The 19,224-nt window shown below is 34.9% G+C and overlaps 1 long non-coding RNA gene across 1 annotated transcript; it reads right to left on the bottom strand.

Annotated features, from left to right (window-relative positions):
* Window positions 1–511: 511 nt before the first annotated feature.
* Window positions 512–9,000, bottom strand: LOC129756734 (uncharacterized). Its single transcript, XR_008739522.1, has 3 exons — window positions 8,394–9,000; window positions 8,119–8,240; window positions 512–628 (listed from the first exon to the last, which is right to left on the bottom strand). It is a non-coding gene; the product is annotated as an uncharacterized LOC129756734 (long non-coding RNA).
* Window positions 9,001–19,224: the final 10,224 nt, after the last annotated feature.

Below are 19,224 nucleotides of genomic sequence, written 5' to 3'. Positions count from 1 at the left end.
GCGAACATATTTGCGCAAATTAAAACCAGATAATGGGCATTAAGCAGCTGGGCGATTACAAATCTACTGACTCAGCGGTAGGTCGTATTTACTTTTTCGCGCTCCGTCTGGGAAGTCTCCAAGACGAGATGAGATGAAGGAAACTACCTTTTAAGATTTGTGCTTTCTGATAAACTTTTACTTTTCTTCTTGCGGCTGGGGAAGGGGTTGTGAAGGAACCGTTTTGTCTAAATACTACCGGTGTGAAGCTAAAGTCTTTCTGTGGATAATTGCAGAGTCACACACCGGACGGCCGACCGAAAGGGTCAATGGAACGCGAGGATTCTGTCCAAAGGTGAGTTCAGAAAGAGGGGCGTCACTAACCAACTTACTAATAGAGCTAATAGAGCAAGCGATTAAATACGGGGCTTTCGAGGGGAATTTGTCTTTAGGAGTATTAAGGTTCAACAACAGTCCAGCAGTTCAAGGCATTCAACAACAACAACAGTAACGAACGATAAATGGATGTCTAAACATGTAATGAACGAACGGGGTAAAAGGTAATTGAGATTGAACATTTCAACGAATGGGACAATTAGTCAAAAACAAGTACCGAAATAGTAGTATCTGTGGGCGCCTTGTCGGAAAACTGTACCAGAGAGTGGGTGGTGCCGTTCATTCCGCGAGTTGATTAATCAATGATGTAATATTGTTCCAGACATTTTTATCGCAAAATTTAGAATGATGATTTGTATCCGGCCAAACGAAATGGAACGCGCAATCGGAAAGAAAATTGTTAGTTGAAGAGTTTCTACCTTAAGCTGTGAAATTTTTGTTTGATCGCATATTTACAAAGGTATCCCACTTAACCGAGATAATGTAGATCAATGTCAGTTTGTCATCATTAAAAATATTAAGTTACTTAACCCTCATCTGTCCCTGAAATTTTTACCCGTTACAGTCCTTGGAGTGTCAATTTGACACTCCTGATTAAAACCAATATATGTATCTCTCTTGTTTTCAAACGATTTTTACAAAATTTATAGTTTTGGAAACCTCGATATGTAACTCAAATATGTATTTCAGACATTATTCAGCTACAATACTTCAGTTTTCCGTTATTCGAAGACTAGGAAAAAAAGCTTTTGAAAAAACAATGTAAATCAGATACGGAATGCATAAAAAAATTCACTTAGCTTCCGAGAAAGCTAAAGTTAGAAGCAATAGTTGCACATGCAGGTAAGGATATATTTTTTTGAAATTTTAAATGATCATGACTACAAAAATGTAAAAAAGTGGTGTAAAACCGTACTTTTTAATCAATGAATTGTCGAAATGGTTAAAATCAATCCAGATAAATTTTAGAAAAGGGATTGGAAAGTATCATATTTGGGTAGTGATTTGCAGCGCTTATGAAATACCACTAGTAGAAATTATATGAATTTTCTTTTTTGATAAATCTAAATTCATTGCGGAAATCTAGCGTGAATATACTAAAAATCCAGTGCAAAGTTTAAATTCAGCTTGCAAGAAAATCTGAGAAATTGCAAACTGAAAAAAATTCAAAAAGCAGCACCTTTGAAAATTCGTCAAAAATTCTGTCTTTCGTATTTTGAAAATCTTAAGATGCAAAAATGTGTCAACTTTTCAATCCTTCTCTCTAAATTTATCCGGTGTGACTTAAACAGTTTTGATGGCCCATTGATTGAAAATTACGGTTCAACACCACTTTTTTACATCTTAAAAAATATCTAAAAAATATATCCTTGTGTGCAACGTATAGATTCTAACTACAATATTCTCGGAAGCTAAGTGATTTTTTTTTTGCATTCCGTAACTAATCTACAGTCTTTTTTCCGAAGCAAGTTTTTCGGATTTTTTTTTCTAAGACTTTGAGAATAGGTGGAATAGGTAGAATAGTAGGTGAATAATGACTGAAAAATATATTTGAGTTACATTACGAGGGTTCCAAAACTATAAATTTTGTAATAATCGGCAATTTTCAGTGAAGTTGCCTAGTGATGTAATGTCAACATGTGCAAATTTTTGGGACGTTCTGTCAAGTGGTGTTAGAGAAAGTGTCCAAAAGAAATAAATCGACTTTAATTTACGGGCGCCAAGTGCGCCATCTATAATGCTTGCTTTGAAAAACCCTTTTTCAAAATCAAGATTATTTTTGATTACGTTTACTGTTTCCTGAAGCTTTGAAAGTCAACGTAACTCAAAACTTTAAATTTCATCGAAGTTATGGCAAAATTAGCAGATGGTCCTCCTTCGACACAATCACAACATATTTTACTTTTTATAACTCCACCACAATTTTCACGTAATGGCATGATTCCAGATCCAATCAAAACAGAGTATCAATTTTGAAGAAAGGTCGCATATGGAGGGACACTGACTGATTTGCAGCTTTCACAAATTAGCAGTCACTTCAAGTGCTAGTCATCAATTTTTTCAATTTTTTCAATTTTTTTCCTTGTTTACCTCCGAAACATCCAGGTGAGATTTGTCAACAAAAATTTGATGCCCGCCCATGATTTCATTTGGGTGCCCTAACCAAATTTTTCAAAATATTTCCCCGCGAGTGGTCCAAATATTTTGCGCACGGTTTAACCACCCTATTTTGGTTATTTTACCGATGGACAGTTTTTTTTTTCATGTATTAAGAAGTCAGGTCTGTTCATTATACTGGTAGGCAAACCAGTAATTTAAAAAAAAAATGTTTTATCACTTTCACAATCTAAATTTTTCAGATAGCGCTTAATAAATTCCTTTTCTCCATAGATTCAATCACTCTCACTTATGTTCAAAATAGGATTTTTCGTTCTTCAAGAAAAGATCGATTCAGGTAAACGGTCGTAGGATCGATCCACCTTAAAAAATCGGAGCTGCAGAACGACCTCTGAGAGATCGATTTTTTTTCCATTTTTAACTAGGGAGAGCAACTTCTAGTAACGATTCAAATTAGGTACTCAATGTATCGAAATCTGCAGACAAAACTTTCACAAAAGCCAATACTGACTATATAAAGGGAGCCGGAATTCCTTATACGATACAAGTCGGGAAAATCCAGACAACAGTGATTTAAAAATTTTAAGCCCAAAATCAGGGCAAATTTGGGCAAAACCCAGGAGTAATTAAATTAAATTTTAGTTGAAAAGATTGATCTCCCAAAGATCGATTAGTCCTTGTTCAAAGTTAAGCTCACTGTCAGATACTTTATGACTCTTTGAATGATTTACCATATGAACTTCGATCAAGTAGTAAATACATTTTTGATAATGCTCAGAAAATGTATGAGTACGTACATTTGCATCAGTGACTCTGAATCATTATAAATGTAATTAAATTTTTAAATTGATAACCTAATTTTAAATCTGGAGTCAAATTGTCAATTTGTGAATCTTAACGTTTACTAGGTACTTAAACATTTCAAATTTATTGACTCCAAGATCGTATCCCATATTTGATTTATAATTGAAATAATTTATTTTTAATAGAAAATGTGGAGACTAAAGAAAAATTATTTTGTCAATAGGTTTGGTTCCCGATAGAATCTTTCTTGAAGATATTAAATATTGTATGATAATTTTTTAATTGAGATTGATTTTGAGTTAAATTTGTATATCGATTAACCTTAGTTATTTATTTATATTTGAATGACATAAAAAAATAAAAGGATAAAAATCTTGTGAAGTGCTTCAAGCGGGAGTTTACTTCTCAAATTTAAAGTATATAGATTTTACAGCAAATTTTGCGAAGTCACCAAAATGATATCCAAGATCTATATACAAAAATGAAGCTCTGTCACCGTCTGACAGTTAAAATCAATGGAAATATTTAAAGAAAATTTTTGAAGTATGCAGTTAAAATTATTTGAAAAAATTAAACGCATTATAAAAACAGTCGATATTACTTTAAAACGTTTATTGTTTATTTGTTGCTGAGGGCAGCTCAGCATAGAAGCCATTTCTAAAAAATTTCAAAATTGAAAAATATGGCGTTTGGCTAAGCAGGAACATTTAGGTTTCTCATTCCATTCCTAGAAAATAGAGATTACAAACTTTGAGTAACGTTTAATAAAATAACAAGTTTGTAGGGAAATAGCATTTTTGATGAAGAATAAACAATGCTGACCTCGGGTACATTTGTGAGGTATTCAAAACTATAACGTGGATAATCAAAACTGAAATGCGGTATCAAACTATTAGATAAGAATGTTGATTTAGAATAAACTATGAATTTGAAATCCAAAATCATAAATAATAAATCTAAATGTAAGTTTCAATTACTGAATTGAAAGCAATTTTTGCAAATTTAGCTTAGTAATTGCAGAACAAGGAAAAAAAAACAGTTGAATTTTCCTTATTGAAACCAGACACGATAGGACAAAAAAATTAAAGCGAAGAACTTTTTTTAACGCACACTTTTATGGTAAAATGATACCAAATTTTGCTATCATGCCCTTCCAGTAAAAATTTGTATTATTATGCCCGGATAAAGGGGGAACAATGCCAAAATTTGAGTCTCAACTTCCTCATTCGGATACCAAAGTTAAACCAAGTGTACGTTCCGCTGAAACCCTAAGATACCTTGATTAGCAATCGCTTTAAAATTAGTTTTAAGAGCACAACGCTGCCAGGTATCAAATAGCTACAACCAAAATTTGAAGCTTTTTAACAAATCATAAAAGCTTAATATCTTAATCATGTCTAGTATAGTTATGACAGAGAAATCAGCACTACGCTGGTAGTTACTGAATAAGTCTCAGGTCTAATGTCTTATGTCTCGTGTCTGAGATCTCAAGTCTCATAATTCAGGTCTCAAGTCTCAGGTCGAATGTCTCAGGTCTCAGGTCTTAGGTCTCAGGTCTCAGGTCTAAGGTCTCAAGTCTCATGTCTCAGGTCTCAGGGGTCTCATGTTTCACGTTCTTAGTCTCAGAGCTAAGATTTTCCCAACTTCAAAAAGATTCTAAGTGTTTTCCTTTGAAATGGACCTTTGAAAAAACCGTGTTAATTCGCGAAAACCGTGTAAAAAACCCGTGTTAATTCCCGAAAACCGTGTAAAAAAAGCCGTGTAAAAAAACCGCGTAAAAAAAACCTAGGTGTATTTGATTTTTAGCTAAATTTCAACTCAAACACCTTAATAAACCTGATGAAAATTGGATACCAAATCATGCTATTATTCTAAGTATTCTTATTTATGAAAGAAAATGAAACCTTATTGATGCCTTATCCAGAAGTTTTAGTAAAATCAACACTTTATCGTGCTATAATTTGGTAATTCATGTTGGCATCGAAAGTCTACTGTTTTCTACCGCTTAAGGCATCAAAATCTGCTCGTGCTTAGCTCGGAGAATAAAGCTAGCAGATTCAGATATTACACACCAGCAATTTCAATCGAAAAAATAGTTTTTACGCAAACATTTCGATATATTAATCAATATTATGCTTTCTCCAACTGTATTTTATTTGCACTTGCATTAATAGTCAAAAATTACATGGAAATAGAAGTCAAAGTGTGTTCTCATATCCATAATTCGAAAAATTATCAGTACGCATGTAATCAAAAGCAGATTTTTAGAAAAAATCAAAAATACAAAAAAAGCAGGAACGAGTCTCAAAACAGCGGTATTAAATCGTATAAAGATTACAAATGAATAATCTGGAAAACTCATAAGTATTTTAGCAATTTTTTTTAAATCGTACGAATTTGGTCAATTTAAAGGGGTCTTAGGTTTGTTCAAAAACTTCTAGCGTATGAAGAAAGAATTATTTCTTCAAAATTTGTAGATCTCAAATAATTATTGAGAAAAACTTTACTTGAGTTTTTAAACGTTTTTTTTTAAATGAAAAATTATTTGTTTCATTTCAACTTCGGAAATTAAGTTTGAAGTTGAAGTTTGAAGTTTTACCAGCTTTTCTATAAAATTTCAAAACATTAATAATTTCTTTAAAAAAATATTTATAAAAAGTAGAAAAAACTATTTTCAATTGCTGTTTAGATATGTAACGCAGAAACTTGCAAGAATGTGATTTCTTATGATAGTTTATTCTCACACTTTATCTAAAAAGATAAAGAATAAATTTAGTAAACAAAGCATTTTTTTTACTTAAACTGAGAGAAAAAAATATACACAATGCATTTTGAGTAAACAATACTGTTTTAAGTTTTTTTTTAATTTCTAGAAAATAGTACTTTTTTAGTTTAACATTTGATATTTGTGAAATCTCATGAAGACATTTATTTTTTAAAAGGATTTTTTTATTTTAACTTGCATGACTTTTCACTTAAATGAAATTTTTCGTTGAAATTTATTGATAAAAGTGAATTAACTATCACACTATTATCTCAAAAATTTAATGATTCATAAATATTTGCGGTCATTTAGCAATTTTGCGAAAATTGGACTTTCTGGACTTCTACCATTCAAACTCAATATTTCAGAAACTATCCAGCGCTATTTTTGAAGATTGAATCTCATATGAGGCAGGTTTCAAGAAATTCTCATTAAATTAAAATCAATTTCAGTAAATTTATTAAAATCATAACATTCAGATTTTAAAACACGAACAAATTATTCGTTCCATTTCTTTTTCTATATAATTTTTCCTAAAATTTCTTCACTGATCAGTGTATGAAAAATTCGCCCAAAAATAAAAAGAAATAGCATTTTTCGGCGATATCTTAAAATATTGTACCTCACGTAACTTTTTCTCTAACCAGTAGAACTTTTTTAAAATTTCTCACATACACTAATGTCTTTTTTCACGCGGTTTGATTTTGCTCAGTTTTTCTAACACGGCTTTTTTTATGCGGTTTTTGCCATAGATATGATTTTTCTACACGGCTCTCGCGAATCAACACGTTTTTTGAGCGAAAATATTCCAAATCCTATACGGAATTCAAACCGCGTAAAAAAACACTAAGTATTAGTTCCATTTTTCAGAAATTTTGCTGCAAAATTTCCATAAAAACTATTGCGAAATTTCAAAGATATTGCAGTTTTATAGGTGAAAGTCCACAAAGTCCGATTTTCGTTGAATAGCTTTATTTCAGGTCAAAAATACGTTTGAAACGTCAAATTTTGTGTGTTGATAGTGTTAAAGTTGATTTATCTTAAACAGAACAAAAAAATATCCGAGTAAGTTGTAATGAATATACAAAGTTGAAGTAGTTTCTATGCAATTACATCACACCTACATATGAACGGCACTATACTTTCTCATTCAGTTATCGGTATAATGTCCTTTTGAACTGAACTCAGCATTTAAATTTTCAACATAACGGATATTATTTCGGTTAAGTTAACCGCTATCGATCATTAAGTTTTTAAAACTCAAACAAATGTATGATCCGAGTACTTCAGAGTCAAGATATGTAACGAAAACAAACTTCTATAAACAAACGAACACAAATATTTGACAGAAAGTTCACACAACACAAGGGAACTGAATCGGTATTCGGGAACCGATTGAAAACATCGAACATATCCATCCAAGTTGCAAAATTTCAGGAACAATCCAGAAGGAGGGGGACGATAAACAAAAAAAACTCCGTCGACTTGCAAGGTTCAAATCTACACTCACACAGACTTCATTGTTTATTGTAATTTCCAATCCAGCCCAGCCGTTTCTGTAGGGATTCGGCCTAAAAATCAACAAAACATCTGCAACTACCTATAAGGCATCCAGAACAAAAAGGGCTGGCCATTTTCATTTTCGATCGGATTTCACCGGAGTAACCGAACACCTGAATCGATAATCGTAATTGGCCAACGACTCCATAGGGCAAACACAACCATTTTGATTTTTTCTTTAGTTTTCACTTGAACTATTTTCTTTTGTTTTTTTATTTTTGATAATTCCAACACGGATCCAGTTTATCCCGGTCATTGATCTACATTTGTCCAAAACTACTCGGTTAAGTGGGGTACTCATCAATCATTTTTGTCAGTTGACAATAATGGTGCGGTGCCTAGCTTATCACTTTTTGTTCATCAACTAAAAACAAAAACGGAAAACACGTTTTCTACGTTCCCAAATTCAGAAAAAAAGGGGAACAGGAACATACACCAGACCAGAAAAATAAAACAACAAAAAAGATCGACAATATATCGGGCAAGATCCCACTCACCTCCATTCTTCTGGCCCTCGGCGAAGATGTTGGACTGCATCCGGTTCTTGTTCATGCTGCGTGGAGTTTGCTGGTCGGCTCCAAAGATATCGCTGCTTCCACCACCTGGAGGCTTCAGGACCCTGTCGAAAAAAAGAACGAGAAAGGAAACAAAGAACGGGATTTAATTGAAGGTTCTTAGAGTATTCTGTATCAGAAACATTCTAACGGAAAGTTCTAATTGGGATTAGGTTCACTCAACGGTCCCACAGCCAGAGGTCGATTGAAAAACTTACAAAATTAGAAACGGTTATTTAGTCGAAAATCACACGACTTCGTATGCTTTCTACAACAGATCCTTTCGTGTTTGACCTGGATTAATTCCGAAAGATTGGGAACACAAAATGTCGTACGGACGTATGTATTCTGGACCGAAACCGTGTAACTAAACGTGGTCGCCGGGGGTTTTTCTTGATGAAAAAAATCCGAATGAGCTGTTTGAAATTCAACCGAAATCGAAACACACGCGCAGAACTATTGGAGAGATGTGACGTCGATGGTGGACAAAAGTAAACTAGGACTAGTTCAGGAGGACACCGTAAAAGAACCGTCGTGGTGCTGTTTCGTCCGTTTTGCTTTGTGCTGATATCGTCTCCGTCCGTTGTTGTTGGTTTTGCCGTTGTTCTTTGCCCCTTTTACTGCTGGATTCCTTGTTCTCGCACCAGAGTTTATCGCGAGGCCGGGTGTTATAAAGCTGGTGGTGGTGGTGTTTGGGTCGAGTATTTCTCCAACTTCAACTCATCACACTGGAGTTGTGTGTACTTATATTTATGAGTTCAGAAACATTCATATACACACATATATGTAGGTACCGTACCAGACCAGCCGCCATCCATCAGCAAGTAAACTAGAGTTGAGCCTTGCTGGAGGTCGTTGTCGTCTGCTGATATGGATGCCGTGCCGTGCCGGCAGTCCGTCTGATGGCTGGATGGGTTCAAGCTAGGGCTACCAGTGAAAATTTGGCATAAAAGCTTGCTAAGGTTTATACGTTTCTTTAAAGCTGTTATAAAACACCTACAAGTAGTATTCCGTGTAGAAGTTTTCAAGACAATATCACTTGCACCTTGTAAAACTTTAGGGACTCAAAAATCCTTCGATAATCTTCTCACCATAAAGACAACTGTTACAAGATATTAGGCAAATTGTACCTATTTTTATATTTTGCTTGCTGACCCGGTGTGCTTTGCTAGACCTTCAAAAAATTGAAACTGGCAATAATCATTTTAATTTCAATTTTTTTGTAAAATATTTAGAATTTCATGTTTCAAATAATTTAAATGAAATTTTTCCAAGTGAATGTCGCAATTAAGTTTAGAAATGCAGTAAAAAATGATTTATCAGAATATTCTCAAAAAGGAATTATTTTTCAATTTTTCAAAATCTAATAAAACCCCCCACTCCCCCATTCAAAAAATCGTCTTCTATTCCTTTTTTATCTTCGTACTGCAAAGAGGGAAGGGTCTAAAACCATCAAAGAAACATTTATTGTTCTCAAATATGCTCTCATGCCACATTTGATTCCTTTTTCTCTATTTCTTAAGGGTTTTTTTTTAATGAAAATTGTAAGGTTGACTCCCTCTCCCTTTCTTATCTCCCGTATGAACAGCGTAAGGGATATTAAAAAATCAAAGCAACACTTCTTCAAAATTTTCTCGATTCGTTCTCGAGTTAATCATAATTTTGTATGTATAATGTATAATGTATAATATAATTTATGTATTCCATATTCACAAACTATAAATTGTATGGTTTACACAATGATTATTATCTTCCTCGATACCGTGAATGCACATTGGAATTCATAGTTTTCGACCATACATTTCATCGTTTTGACGAAAATAACCATGAAAAAGGGGTATTGTTATGCAGCGTGACCATGAAAAAAATGGCGATTTTCCATACATTGGAAAGCCAAAAAATATAAAGTTCATGGTTCTTTCAGCTTCCAGTTTTTCATGGTAAAACCATGAAAATCCGATTATTTACATTGTTAGCCCGCTGAAATAAAAATCTTTTCTCTTTTTGGGGTGTTTGTTATTGTTTTTGATTATGTCATCATTTTTATAATTTTTTTTAAACTAAAAACAAATGAATTAATTTACATTAACTATTTATTTAAAGAATCTTTAACACTTTATGAACACTTTACTCACGCACTCTAAATTACGAATAATTCGCTGGATTTTGATGCTCGCAACTCCCGCATCTCATTGCTGCTCGTGGCATCCGTTGGCTACCGCATCCTGTGCCACTCGTTAGTGTGTCGGTTTTACACTGCTGGAATTAATAAAAAAAAGGTTCTTAATCTGTTTGCCCTTTGGACAGCTTCGATATTAAACTTACCATTGCGCCCATTTCCGATTACTTCGAACAAATTCACAAAAAAAAAACCTCGAAAAATTGACTACCGGCCGAGCGAGAATGAAAGAAATAGAAAAAAAACACGTGCCGCGGCTGTCAAAATATTAACCGTACACGAAAAACTTGGAGTGTGTAAATTCTTGAATTAAGCTCGGATGTTCTTTTTACCATGAAATACAAGATAACATTAAAATTCACTGGAAAATGAATGTGATACCATGGTTATCTCCTATTCGGGTTGATCTCTCCTCCCTTCCTATAATTCTACTGGGAGAAGAGAGAAATCTAAAAGCATCAGGGAAACATGTCTTGTTCTCGAATATACCCCCATGCCATATTTCATCCCATTTCTTCGATTAGTTTTTGAGATATTCAAAAGGTGACTACCTACCCCTTCCTATCACTCTACTGGAAAAAGGGAGGGGTGTCAGACCATCGAAAAAACTTTTCTCGTACTCGAATACCCTTTCATGCCAAATATGGTTCCATTTGCTCGATTAGTTTTCGAGTTTTTGTAGATTTGTATCAGTGACCTCTTCTTCCCACCCTTATCTCCCCATTTCCCCATTCAAAAAATTGTCTTCTATCCCTTTAACTTTCTCCCTATTGCAAGGAGGGAAGGGTCTCAAACCATCAATGAAACATTTAATGTTTCCAGATATGCTCCCATGCCATATTTTTTTCCTTCTCTATTTCTTAAGGGTTATTTTGAAAGATGTAAGGCCGAGCCCGTCTCCCGTTCTTATCTCCCGTATGGAAAGAGTGAGGGCTCTTAAAATATCATAGCAACATTTCTTCAACATTTCCTCGATTCGTTCTCGAGTTCTTCATAAAACTGTATGGGTTGATCCCTCCTTTCTTCCTATCAGCCTACTGGAAGAAGAGAGAAGATTAAAAGCATCATTGAAAAAATGTCTACATCTCTTTACTGGAAGAAGGGAGGGGTATCAGACCATCAGAGAAACTTTACTTGTACTCGAATACCCCCCCATAAAAATTTGAGTTATGCTTAAAAAACTATACGGGAGACTCCCCATTCTCCCCTCTGTGTCCAAAACTCGGAATATTCATAGAAATATTTTTCATGTCCGAACATCATCCCATGCCAAATTTGGTAGCATTTGCTTGATCAGTTTTCAAGTTATCAAACAAATTTCTTTTGTTTGGAAGGGAAGGGCCCCAACCCATAATAAGAACCTTACTTGGCCTCCTTTATGGTGTAGAGAGACCACTGCGACCAGTTGTTAGATTTTTTGTCGCATCACCCCTTAACATTTTTTCTTCTACAAGCTTTCTTGCATCTGAACAAGGGAGTAGGCGTTGTCCTGATGGCAGCGCAAGTTTTTTTCGGGTTCGAGAAAGTTTCAATTAAATTGTTTTTTTTTAAATTGAATAATTTTCATTATTAGTTGGAATATGAGTAAAAGAAGTAGCTGGAAGTCTACTGAATCTCTGATCGCCGGAAGTGTTTCAAACGGGCTTGTGGGCACATTTCATAAAATTTGCATCGAGCAAAAGGCAAAAGTTTGGACAATTGAAGTGAAGTTTGTGACTCCAGTGCGTTTGATTTAGTGTAACTCTAAGTTTACGAAGGAGTTTCACTGATAGATCTAACAAATTTCGCCGAAATAGCGGAGGTTGTATTTCGGTAATGGTTTGTGGATTTAAAAACATGCGTGAACATGTGTTGAGGCTGCAGTTTATTACACATTTCGTGATAATCGTCGTCGATTGTTCTTATTAAATAATTTCCTGGGATACCAATGAATTAAATCACAATCAAGAAAACAAAAAACTTGAAATTGATGTTTTGAATGTGATAATTGAAGAAGTGATCGTTATGTCGAGTTGGTGTGGGAAAAAATTTGGCATTTTGGCCAATCGCCGTGGTGATTTCTGCATGCTGCGATCAAATAAGTTTTTCTAATATGGTTTTTTGGTCGCTTAAAAATACCCGAAGCCTTTTCTGAAAAAAAACGACAAGTATCCTAAATATCATTTTATGAATTTTAGATTCCTTTTTAAAATCAGGTAAACATAAAATAAATGTTAAACATAGGTAAGATGCAAAACATGATTTAAAAGTTTATAATGATCGTAAATTCAAAATAGCTCAACTCTATTATGGGGACTTAGTGGAAGGTAGGACAGGGCATCAAACGAGCGGAAAACTGATATGCAATGCATTGCAATGGATTGTGGGTTCAAGCCAGCCGGAGTATCTCGGCAATTTTGGAATCATGTGAAGGGTACTAAGGTACCTTTCCAGGATTCTTAATTTGTTTCGAACAGTTTGAAGGGAATGAGATGATTCAAACCTTTCCCAAGCCAGTGGTAACGGACCCCTTGGATGTGCTGCAATTTTTATTGATGAGTTAAGCATGAACAATATTTGAACATGCGATCGAGACTTCCCGTACCGCCTCGGGTCGAAAGACCTTTCAGCCACTGGTGAGTTCTCATACATACATTCATACATACATTCATACATACATACATACATACATACATACAAGCTTTCTTGCATTTGGTTCACTTTCAAAAAAAGCGTTTTCGTTACATCTGGTGTGCCTCAAGGCTCCCATCTCGGTCCCTTTTTATTTATCCTGTATGTCACATTAGGGGATTTTTTATATTATCTGACAATTTGAGCCGGGGGTCATCAGATTTTCCCCAAAATTGAAAATTGGGTTCATTTTTTCGACTTAAAAACACAAGTTTTTTTTTCAGATTTCTATCATTTTTATTAATCGAGTTTGATTCCGTTAGATTTTTTTGTAAATAATATAAAACTAAATTTTAAAGCTACATAACTCTGTTGTTTTTTAACGGAACTGATAAAATACCACATCAAAACACATTAAAGTTTTAATAAAATATTAAAAAAAAATTTAGTAATGATCTTAAACATGGAAAATTGTAAATAAACTTTAAATGATGTCTAAAAGTATCATCGATTTTTTAAACCACTTTTTGGTTTCCCAAACACAGGAGCTGAACATTTTTATTATTGGCAATGAGTATGCTTTACAATGATCTTTGACCGAAAAGTTAATGTACTCAGTGTATGACCAGGCTATAAAAGCAACATTCTTATTACATTTACAAAATGATATTTAGATTATTGTTTGAAACTTGACTAAGTTTTGCTCTAAACACTTTGCAAAGTACAAAAAAATAGTGTTATTTACCTGCTTTGATAAGCACTTTTGTTCCCATGTTGTTAGAAGGTCGCGCTACTGCATACGTGAGTGCAGTTGTTCATCCCTTATTTGTTTTCGATGCAAAAAACTCTTAAATTCAGAACTCTTAAAGTAGACATTGGCCCACTTTGGTGTCTTCAGATGAAAGTTGCACGATAAATAAGACTATACAATGGTATTATTTACAGAATATTCGATGATGCAGCCGGTACTTTTAGACATCTTTTAAAATTTATTTATAATTTTTCATGTTAAAGGTCATAATTTAAATTTTTTTAAATATTTTATTTAAAAAGCTGAAATCTAACGGAATCTAACTAAAAAAAAAATGTTAGAAATCTGGAAAAAAACAGGTGTTTTGAAGTCGAAAAATTGAACCCAATTTTCAATTTTGGGGAAGATCTGAAGACCCCCGATAATTAAGAAAAATCCCCATTACTTATCTACTGAGTCAGCTAAACATTCATGTATACGCAGACGATATGAAGTTTTATATGGAAATCAATAACGAAGAAGTTTTTAGGATGTTTCAAAATGAAATAAATATATTTTACAAATGGTGCAGTAAAAGTCTTCTTGAACTAAACGTGAAAAAGTTCAAATATTTTATTCACCAGAAAATTTAATGCGGATCTTATGAAATTGTTACATTAGGGAATGAGCCTGTGGAGAGAACCAACAGAACATAGATTTTATTTTGGCTTAAACAGCAGTTAAAAAGTGCTTTTTATGGTAACGGGCACTGAAGAACCTAACCTTGTAGCATTAGACTGAGTCGATTTGGGTTCATTTTTGAATTTCTCAAACCCCAAAAGCTTCGTTTTGGTCCAAAACTCATCCATGGTTTTTTGTAGAATTTTTAAATAACGTTTAGATACATGTGTCAATTTGAAGCGGAAGATTGCCTTTGGAAAATTTATAAAGTGACATGAAAAAACATCGGCAGGTTTGGTTCCACGGGGGGAACAAATATTTTTTTTTTAGAATTCCCATTCAAACCTTAAAGTTTATATTACCTGAGTAAACGATACATAAAAATTCTGTATAAAATCATGGATGAGTTTGGAAACAAAATAAACTTTTGAGGGATCAGGGTTAAAGAAATTCCAAAATGACCCAATTTTTGTCTCATGAACATATTCCCTCATTTAATTTTTCTAATTTTTCATCCCATTAAAATTCAAATTAGGCATTTCCTTATGATGACAAAAGAGTCGAAACTGCTGCATCTTTTACTAAGTTAAGAATAGGACATAACTTCTCTAAATTATAACCGGTCACCCTATTCTAACTGTTCCATGTGTGAGAAGTACCGCGGCGACGGCGGCGGGATCATTTCTCTGTGTGTGTAACCGACCGACCGGCTCGATTGAAGGAAGGATACCGAGCACAAAACGGAAACCACGAAACCGAGAAAAAATAAGTATAGGGGAGAATAGGGAAAACGAAAGAAAACAAAACCGAACTTCAGCACGTCCACAGAGACGGAGCACGGAGACGGCACAGAACAGACCGATGGATGACAAACGGAGCAACACTCAGCAGGAAGGACACACACTGACACCACACCGATTCGATCGGAAATATGCCGGATAGTCGCCGTCCGTCATTGATGGTGCGGTGCGACATGTTCGTTCTTGATTCGGATCCTAATATGGGAATGGATGGGCTAAAGCCGACTAACGAAAGTCGGGGTGGCCCAAGGAATATTTAAAGGAGGTAGTGCCGAGGCAGCCTTGCTTTAGTATAAGTACCGCCTGTGACGTCACTGTTGCCAATAATCTGTGAATTTATATGGAAATTTTTCCTTTTTTATTAGCAATTACAAAAATTTGAAGATTTTTTCAACTTTGAAGGCACACAATTTTAGAAATATTATTGTTCTTCAAAAATGATAATAAAAAAGTTGAATGTAGTAGTTGTTTTGCTTCAATTCAGACGATTGAAGTTGCTGAGGTATCCTAACTCAAATTGACAAAACTTGATAATTAGTTCAAAATTTTGCTTATAAATGTTGAAATCAGTTAGGTTTGAATCGTTGATAAAAAAAATAACCAAAAATAGTACTTTTCGAATCCAACCACAATCTCAATCAATTTATTTGAATTTAGTAAACCATAGTTGCAATGGTTTTATTGGGGTTAATATTCTAAATTAGAAATCCATATGGTACACCATTTTAGATTCAAATCGATCATGACGATGAGGTGTACTGCCATAAACTACTAACCAGACCTTTTGAAATGGGAAAATTATTATTTTTGCTCGTTTCACATAGAGCATGACTGTGCATTCAAAAACAAATTCAAGAATAATACACACTGCAGTCTATTAAACACAAAAAAACCTCATAGCACAATCAACGAGTAACCTTACAACATAATCCGAATCAAATTGGATTTTAATTTAATTCTTTAATGTGTATAACTTTGAAATTTTGGGTTCTACCAGTATAAACCTTCGACAGCTTGGCAACAGTGACGTCACGAAAAAAATGCAATATGGCTCTCGGCACTACCTTCTTTCAATATTCCTTGGGGGTGGCCGGAATTCTTCGGTTATCGTAAGCCCCAGCTAGACACCCTTGTTTGGAGTTGGATGAGGATGACTCATCCGAGAACGGAATACCTTCGTCGGCCGTCGATTAGGTTCAGTGACGTCGAATGTCGATACCTCTTCTGTGTTAACCATTATCGGGTGATGGATTGCCCGTAATGTGGAAATTTTCGGTAGGTTTTCTTCACCTCATTAAGCCATCAATGAGGGTGGAGTTGAGAAAGTCGATAAACTATGTGGTATCAAAAAGTTACTGTATGAAAAAAGTTGTGTAGGGTTCAGCTGACTTTCTTAGAAATTCCTATTAAGTCTGATTTAATATGTCTGCTCTGACAGAAAATTGGAAAAATTAAATCAAACCCAAAACGGTGCTCTAAAATGTTCCCCAGACTAAACGTCTTTGGATAACATAGCGGAACGAAAAAAAAGCATACCAGGAATCGATCTCTCTCAATCCATCCAATCAACCCCCAATCGATCGCCGTCCGATCGAACCTTCAGGCTTCTCGATCGATAATGTTGATGATGGGCCACCGGTTCCGATATAATAATCGGCTTCATCAAGCCGCTATTATAGCCCGTCTATTGATCGATCAGGTTGGATCCGAAAGTTTCAAGTTGGTAAATTGTTTGGAATCGTGCTGCTCAAGGCCGATCTTTCTCTCTACATCTAGGCTAGGCTACGCTTAGATCAAACATTGTTGGCCGCATTCCGAAAGCGTTTGTTACCCTTCTATCGATGGATACCATTCACCGTACTCAATATAGATAACACGATTGCGTGATTACGATAACATCGGAACAACAACCGTGCCGTCTTAATCGGAGTATAAATTGAAATTCGAGAAATTGCTTGTTAAAAAGGCTTATCTAAAAGATCGATGGAAGTAGCACAACGCTGCAGGTACTGGTTCCAAAGATAAATCTTGCGGTCTTCTATGAAGATTTTATACTTGGAGCAGCACCTTTCCGCCGCAACGAGAACAATAACAATTTCACGCTTCGAAAATCGCTGTCGATCAGCGTTGGTCGATCTCAGCTGGCTTCAGAACGCGCCAGCAGCCGAGCGATTGAAATCGAAATCGTTAGGGAAGTTACACCATACAGTCCAAGTCTGCGGTTGGTTTACCGCGAACAAAAGTTCTTTCGGGGAGAAGATTATCATAGCCGTTTTTCAAACCGGGAGAAATATGATGAATATGAGAAAAGCGACTCGGAGTTTTCGGAGCGGTTCCGTCACATGAATAGCTCAACTGATTTCTGGAAACTTAGTGGTATTTTGAGAAATTTACTACACTATCAAATTGATACAGTAGACTGATTCGATTTGGGGTCGTTTTGAATTTATCAAACCCTGAAGTCGTAAGAGCTTCGTATTGGTTTAAAACTCATCCATGTTTTTTTTTTGAAGAATTTTTAAGTAACGTTTACATGAGTCAATTTTAATTTTTAGGTTTGTATGGGAAAATTTAATATTTTGTATTGAAAAAGAGCAAGGCTCTTTATAAAAAAACCACACAAGTTAGTCATAGAAAAAATGCGTCGGATAGGATCATCGCATTGGTTCTGCAAATGGATAAACTCATATCTTACAGACCACACATGCTTACGTTTGTCTGAGTCTGGTTTATCAGTTCTGGAATTCCTCAGGGAAGTCATCCGGGGCCGTTGATCTTCCTTATTTTTATCAGTGATATATGCGCCATCATCGAATCGGAAAAGTAGCTGTACGCTGACAATCTCAAAAGATTTCGTGCTGTTACATCACTGGTTGATTGCTGTGCTCTTACCATTTCGCAGCATATCTCCACTACAACGACGAAACACATAATTTTTTACAAACTTCTATAGTCTGAAAGAACTTTATCGTGCTCTTGTGCGCAGCATTGTCGAGTACGGAGTGCAAATCTGGGCATCATACCAGGTTGTGCAAGTTAACAGAGTACAACGATGCTTTCTCGGAGATATTCTATACACCAGCTACCATGCATCGACGCTTTGAACCTGCGCTGATGAGTTTTCCAAAGAATAATATAGAATTGTTTTTAAGGAACATGAACTATTACTTTCATAGCAAAATAACGTGCTTGAAAAGACAATTCAGCAGTTTCCATTTAAAAAAAAACACAATTTTTATAACCAAATTCGAATTGAAAAAATAAATATTCACATTAAAAAAATACCGGGAACAAAAATTTTATAAATCGACCCCAAAACCTAATTGAGATGTGCCTCAAAGTGCTCAAAGTTTCGAGTATTTTGACCCTAAATATCACCAAAAGGGGGACCAAAGGAATACGTAAAAATCAAAATTTTGATATTGATGCCAAATGACTTAAAATGCATAGAACATTGAAATCTGGAGTTATCTCGACGAAAACATTCTCGTCAAAATTCGATTTTGAAATTACAAAAATAACCAAAGGGGAGACCAAAGGAAATCAAGAAAATCGGAATATTAATTTTTATACCAATTGTCTTAAAAAGGCACGAAACATCGAGATATGTTGTTAAAATAAAACAATTTTTTGGTCAAAAAACGACTTTTTGGGACGTTTTCGGTTTTCCGCAAGACGGCCGAGGTTCACTCTGACACGTTATCTAAAACAATATTTCATATTTCAAATATCCTTCATTTCAATTCTTCATTCCATTATTAGCAAAGACTTACTTATCTTTGTTTTTTCCAGTCACTCTGTTTATGATTACCAGAGCCAGAGTAATCCGAAAGTATTCTTAGCTACAACCTTCCAAACCAGGTAAAATCGAAGCAAACAATCAGCAGCAGCCTAAAAAAACTGCGCTACCCACACCAATCCATCTTTTTCCACCAGAAGGCTAAATCAAAACAAACAAACAGCAGCAGCTTTAAAAGAGTGCGCTTCATAAGCCGTCTTTTACCACCAGAAGGCTGAATCAAAGCAAACAATCAGCAGCAGCAGTCTCA

The sequence above is a fragment of the Uranotaenia lowii genome, chromosome 3 (assembly GCF_029784155.1).
Source record: "Uranotaenia lowii strain MFRU-FL chromosome 3, ASM2978415v1, whole genome shotgun sequence".
NCBI lineage: Eukaryota > Metazoa > Arthropoda > Insecta > Diptera > Culicidae > Uranotaenia > Uranotaenia lowii.
This window is presented reverse-complemented; position numbering and strand designations above follow the sequence as displayed.